This window comes from Bidens hawaiensis, unplaced genomic scaffold (assembly GCF_021521415.1).
Source record: "Bidens hawaiensis isolate Kalapana, Puna unplaced genomic scaffold, B.hawaiensis_p1.1 tig00015203_1, whole genome shotgun sequence".
Taxonomy (NCBI): domain Eukaryota; kingdom Viridiplantae; phylum Streptophyta; class Magnoliopsida; order Asterales; family Asteraceae; genus Bidens; species Bidens hawaiensis.
This window is the reverse complement of record NW_027492351.1, coordinates 435,707-442,479: the sequence shown is the minus strand read 5'-3', so window position 1 is coordinate 442,479 and position 6,773 is coordinate 435,707. Positions and strand designations below refer to the sequence as shown.

The window sequence follows — 6,773 nt, the reverse complement described above, 5'->3', positions numbered from 1 at the left end:
TCAAGTTGTACGAACACATGAACATCCCAAAACGTTAAAAATAAAAGGGGATTAAGTACGAGATTACTCACCTGAAAAAGGTGTGTTGAAAGATAATGCAAGAATCCAAATTTTAAACAAGCACAAATTTTAAACAAGCATCATTAACTTATTTAACAATAAATTCGTTAGATAATTCTTTTTTAATTTTATACATTAATCTTGACATTCATGCCTAATGAAGAATTAGTCAAATATAAAAGATGGAAAGCTTTTATTTTCTATTTAGTTTATTAGTTTATTTTTTTAATTTCACCAGAATAATTTAGACGAATAGGTAATTCTTGATATTTATGTATAATTAAAAATTGGTCAATCATAAAAGATGTAAAGTTTATTGAGATTGGAAAATATTAAAACTAAAAAAGAGTGGTCAAATTCGGTTCTTAAAAATAGAAATAAATTAATGTATAAATGATTAGAATGTATCATTAAATTAAAGATGATGAATATTTTTAAAATAAATAAGCAATTATAGTAAATATCTAAGATGTTCTAAATATACATTTGAAATAAGTAATACACCACATATTAAATTGGTCAAATAAATTAATGTGTTTTTTAATCCAAAACTTATTAACTTTCAAGTATTATCAAAAGTAAATTATTTAAAATTTCCGGTATATATTAAATATGTCGTTTATGCTAATTAAAATTTGGTAAAATATAAAAGATGGAAAGTTTGTTAAGATTGAATACTGCTAAAAACTAAAAAAAAGATTGCAATAATGGTCAATTTTGAATTTTGAAAACAAAAATAAATAATTGTAAATATTATTATAAAAAACGTTCGATTTTTTGGAAGTTCAATAAATAAATGTTAAAACTTTCAAGATAAGATTCAAAAACTTTAACACAGAGAATATCAAGATTGTTATTCATATAAAAATGAAATAATTTACATGAATTGTCTAAGCTACATAAAATAAAAAATGATAGAAAATTAATAACTAAAATACATTAGTAATGACCAAAACAAACATAATCAAACTACTCTCCATCAAATACCTTTTCCATGCAATTAGCCAATCTACTAATTTGGGCCGCCATAAACTAAAATTATTTAAAATAAATTAATTTAGATACACTGAACTATTAAAACAAAATTAGTAAGAATTACCAATGGATGAAACAAAGCTTGTGTGGGCAGTCGATGTATTTGTAAGTAGACATATTTCACCGAATGAGGCCTTCCGAACAATCAAAGATTTATTCTCGGCAAGCCAAACATCATGCTTAGGAATGCAAGGCTTCCTTACATAGACTTGCATTCTGTTGCCCTGCAAATTATTATTAAGATTAGTAAATATTTGTATGAATAATATAGTAAATTATTGAATGTGTTAACAATACCATTTCGTCTTGAACAATCATTTCGATGGATCAATCTTGCCTGGGCTTTGAGTTATCCTTCAGCCGCCAGAGTTTCAAAATACAGACCTTTAGGATACACTCACTGTTAAGAACATCAAGTTGGTTCAACATGGTGATATTTGTTGGCTCCATCTTGTTAGAAAAATTTAACAAAAACACAAATAAATTAAAATTAAACAACAATAACACTTTTAAGCCTCAAAAATGAAATATGAAAATGGAAGATATATTAACAAAAAAAACTAAAAACCTTGGCACAAAGCTCCTCGTTTTTACTAAAGAGGCTTTGATGGTGTAAGAATTAACCTTTCAAATGTACATATTTATAGGAAACAAATTAGGGTAGAGAAAATTATAGAAAGAATGTATAAATGTAATTGATTAAAAACATAAATTTAGGAATTTTCAAAAATTTTCAAAATTATTATAGTAAGAAGGAATAGAATTGATATCGTAATTAATGGATTTTCAAATAATATGCAATGTTACATAATTAGATTCGAAATACAAATAATATATTTTGAAATTTTTGAGTTTTATGTAATGGTAGTTCTGTAAAATGAAATGTTACATAATGTAAAATGTAAGTTACTAATTATATAGTATGTATTGTAATTTATATAAGGTGTGAAAATAAAAAAAGTTACTAATTTAGTTATATATATGTAACTCAATTGTTAATTAGTAAATCGTATTTCTAAATCAATGTTGACAATTATAAGTGAATGGGTGAATGTGTCAACAATGGATTTGTAACTCAATTGTTATTGTTAAACAATAATAAGTCAATGGATTTGTATTTTAATTCTTAAAAGTAAACGAGTGAAATTAAATAAGTGGGTCAATGGGTCAACTAACGTAATTATAGTAAAACTTAATGATTGTTAATTAAATAAAATTGGCATTCAAATTTATACCATAATTTAAACAATAATTAATTCAAATAGGAAGGAGGAATATCAAATTTACAAATTTACAAATCCGTAATTAAACATTTCATTAATAAAATGGGTCATCCTTTCCTAATTTCTTTAATTTCCTTACGAGTTTGACAAATATAATTTAAATAATATCATATTTTAACAGAATTATAATATTTTAAATCGGTATCTCTATATATTATATATATATATATATATATTATCCGTAATCTCTATATTAAAGCCGTAATCTCTTCTATTGATGAAATAACAAATAATTAATTAAATTATTTACTATATATTATCTATAAAATTAACACAGGTGGTGAATGAAATCAACCAAAAAATAACAAAGTTGGTGAATGAAATCAACCAAAAATAATACAATTTTCAATTTTTTTTTGAATATTTCATATTCAAACTAAAGCTACGATTTTAAAATATTACATTAATTAGAATATTTTTTATTGTTATTTAATTAATCTAAATTTACACTTTTAGTTAAATGGAATATTAAAATATTACATTATTATTTAAGTATTCAAAATGAAAAAATAAAGATTAAAGGAATGAGGAAAACTAATAATTAAATAACATTGATTTATCTTATTTTAATATATTATTGATTTATTTTATTCACTTGAAAATTAGAGAAGGCATCGATATATATAGAAAATATGAGAATCAACCAATAGGAAGGGGGTATATGGACTTAAAGCTTATTGCTTTAATAGTATAGTTAGATAGATATAACAAGTTACACATATAATTTCCAAGCATAATAGAATATGGTGATCTTGTTGTTTATAAAACAAACTTTTAACCCTTAAAATCTACTATATCGGGTCTTTGAGTATCAAGTTTTCATGAAAGTTGTGATGTCTGTAAACAAACCAAGTGAATAACCTAACAAACGATTGTATTAAAATGACATAAATGCCCCTGTATAGGGAATGATCTGCTTGATACCAACCAAGCAAATTTGACACGTAACAAACAAATGCCTATTTTTAAACATAAACCCGCCTCTATCATTACAAATTTGTATGAACTAATCATTTGATAACTATATAATTCGCAATTGTTCGTGTCATGCTACTTTGCTACAAAGATTTTCGTTTATATTAATCATCTTGTTGAAAAATCATTTATCCATTTAGGGTAAGGCATGTTGAATAATAACAGCGATATAATTCATAAATTAATAAATGCTTTTTAAGGCTATGTGTAGTGGAGGGCTATAAAATGGAGTGACTTGCGTCATTTAATGTCCAGTCAGCAAATAGTAAGTTTTTGTTTTAATGGTGTAATGGTGTTGTAACTATATATATATATATATATATATATATATATATATATATATATATATATATATATATATATATATATATCATACACAAACAATTACAATAATAATAAAACAAAAGGTGATGAAGGACGACAATAATTCATCACCCCCACATTTCGCCCCGTTGTTGCCGATGGTGGGGGGAGGGTGGGTGTCCAAAAAAAATTGCTCCCTTTTTGCTTGTTTGTCGCCCCACTGCGAACTCCTTAAATAGATGAAATCATCCATTACATGTAACATTGAAAAATGATCATTTAGAGTCGTAATTATCGAAAAATGTCAATATGATATTATGTTTTACTTCATAAAAAATAACTGAAATGGCCAAATTTGGTAAAAACATTATTGACTTTTGATTGTGTTAATTTAGGTTTTCTTACGTGACATTAATTTCAGGCATTCAAACTTATCAAAAAATATTTAAATAATCTTTTTGTTGAATGTGAGACATATGATAAGATAAATATAAACACAGTGTTTTATCGTTTTTATAAAGGCGTTATATCATTATTCTAAAAAATCACTTTTTATAATGATAATAACTATTATTATTATTATTATTATTATTATTATAAAGAACAATAAACACAAAAGAATGGAAAATAAGAAATTAAACTTTATAGTATTATTTGATATTTTAAAGGAAACTTGAATTGACTAAAAATATTACAAGGTAGTAATATGTCAAATAAAATTGTTGAATAAACTGAAAGTTTAGGAGAGGGGTATGACAAGTATACAAGAGGGTATGTTTAGCCTAACCTATTATAGATCTTAACAAAGTGTCAAATGTAAGTTAAATTGGAAAACTAATAAAAAAAAGTTGAAATGTATTTGGAATAGTAATAAATGTATTTTGTATTTGTAATAAAACATACAGATTTACTATTTATTCATCTCATAAATTTTTATACAAAAACACTTAACTTTTTCCGGTCAAACATATTTGTTACTCTATAAATTGCAATAAATTAAATCACTAATAATTTCTTTATGTTTTTTTTTTGACCGGCATATATTTCTTATAACAATCCGTATCTAAAGTACATCAAACTTTTCTTCTTCCAAGTTAATAGTTTTAAAATATCCACAACATTTACTTTTTTACTTTAAATAAGCTATATGAAATAATATAAATATTGATATTATTAATTATAAAGTTAAGAATAACCAAATAATCTACGTTTTAGGTGATGATAAAGCTTGTATTGTTGGAATAAACTAATAATAACGAAACACCCCTTTTCAGATTTGGATTTACTTTCACATTTGCCTGCACGTTCAATTGCTCATCTGTCAACATTTTGTATTCGGACCCCATGTATATCATTTGGATCATCCCCATTCTTTCACCACCTTCTCAAATCTCTCTCTCTTTCTTTCACACACACACACACACAAAAACAACTTGTGCCTTTGTATCATTTCAGCTGGCCATAGCAACTCTATATACATACATACACAAGTGTATATCATGGAAGTTGGACTTCATCGGTTCATCGACCATCAAGAAGACGAACAAGACTCGACGGAAAACAACGATGAATCTCCTCCTTCACCTATGATCCATGACACCAAGGCAACATCTACGTCCTCCACTAAAAGGTGACTTAGATTCTAGCAATAAATATTTACACTAGCTATTAAATAGAATATATTAGTTATATTGTATAACAAGTATTAATTGTTGAATTTTGACAGCAGAAGAGAAACAAAGAAAAGGGTTGTGCATGTACCGATCAAAGAAGTTGAAAGATCTCGACTTAAGGGTGAGACAAACGCGCCACCCCCTGATTCTTGGTCTTGGAGGAAGTATGGCCAGAAACCTATTAAGGGATCCCCTTACCCTAGGTATTTAGGGTCACAATTTTTATTACGCAGTTCTCACAATTTTACGTAATATTAATTTTGAAAATAACATTGTTCATTTATTATTTTTTTTATTTTTTCTATAGGGGTTATTACAGATGTAGTAGTTCTAAAGGGTGCCCTGCAAGAAAACAAGTAGAAAGAAGTCAGACGGACCCTACGATGGTGATGGTGACCTATTCTTGTGAACACAGGCACTCTCGGCCGGCTTCCAAAAATAGTAATCACTACCACCACAATACGCCACCATCACCACCAATGATCACCGAATCAACTAATTCGGACGTTACTGATGACCAATTAGAAGATGACACTCGCATTCCAGATAGGCAATCCGATCCCGAGCCTGAACCAAAGCCAGAGCCAGAACCAGAGCTAGAGCCAGAATCAGAGTCTGATCACCAAACGTTCACAAGTCTCGAGGTGGACTCATCATGTGGGCCATTTGGGGCAACCACTGACGACCAATACGGGTGGTTCTCCCATTTGGACTCCACATCACAAACCATGCTTGAAAGTCCCTTGATGGCTAGGGACATGTCCGAAGATAGCGATATGACAACTATATTTTCAATTCGAGACGATGAAGAATCGTTCTTTGCTGATCTCGGTGAGTTGCCCGAATGCACCACCGTGTTTAGGCGGAGGGAGATTGAAAAACACCACCGGAAGCTAGCCCCATGGTGTGGTACCACCGAGTGATGATAATTGTGCAATAATTAAAAATGTCACCTAACCAAATTTGTCTTTATTGTATATCGTGTTAAAATGTCGGTGTTACAAGAAACACTAACTTAAGTAATTATTTGATGTATAGAATACCTGAATCAAGCTGAAGACAAGTATGAGAATGAGTGCACAGAACAAGAATGGGCCAAGGAAGTTGAAATCATGTCCTTTTTTGGCTGCCCAGAATGTGAAAGGGGTGAGGCTGACCGCTATTATGGTAGTCAGAAGACTGGCTTCAAGTATGATCTTTCCTGTAAGATACAATAAGAAATTTTTTCAAAACTTATGCTAGGGTACGTGTCTGTTCATTATTCAGCGTCATGAATAGTTGTGTTAGAACCTCACGGTCTATGAATGTTGTTTTTAAACTAAACGACTTAATTTTGCTATTGAAAAAGGGTTGGTGTAAACACTAAATTTTAATGGATTTTGATAGGAAAAAAAAGTATTTAAAAAAAATAATCGAACATCAAATAATGGTTTACAATGAAAAG

At 28.3% G+C, this 6,773-nt stretch overlaps 1 pseudogene across 1 annotated transcript; it reads left to right on the top strand.

Moving 5' to 3' along the window:
• Positions 1–4,926: 4,926 nt before the first annotated feature.
• LOC143548616 (putative WRKY transcription factor 65 pseudogene) lies at positions 4,927–6,252 on the top strand (annotated as a pseudogene). Its single transcript, XR_013137989.1, has 3 exons — positions 4,927–5,286; positions 5,383–5,532; positions 5,637–6,252. The product of XR_013137989.1 is annotated as a putative WRKY transcription factor 65 pseudogene (transcript).
• Positions 6,253–6,773: the final 521 nt, after the last annotated feature.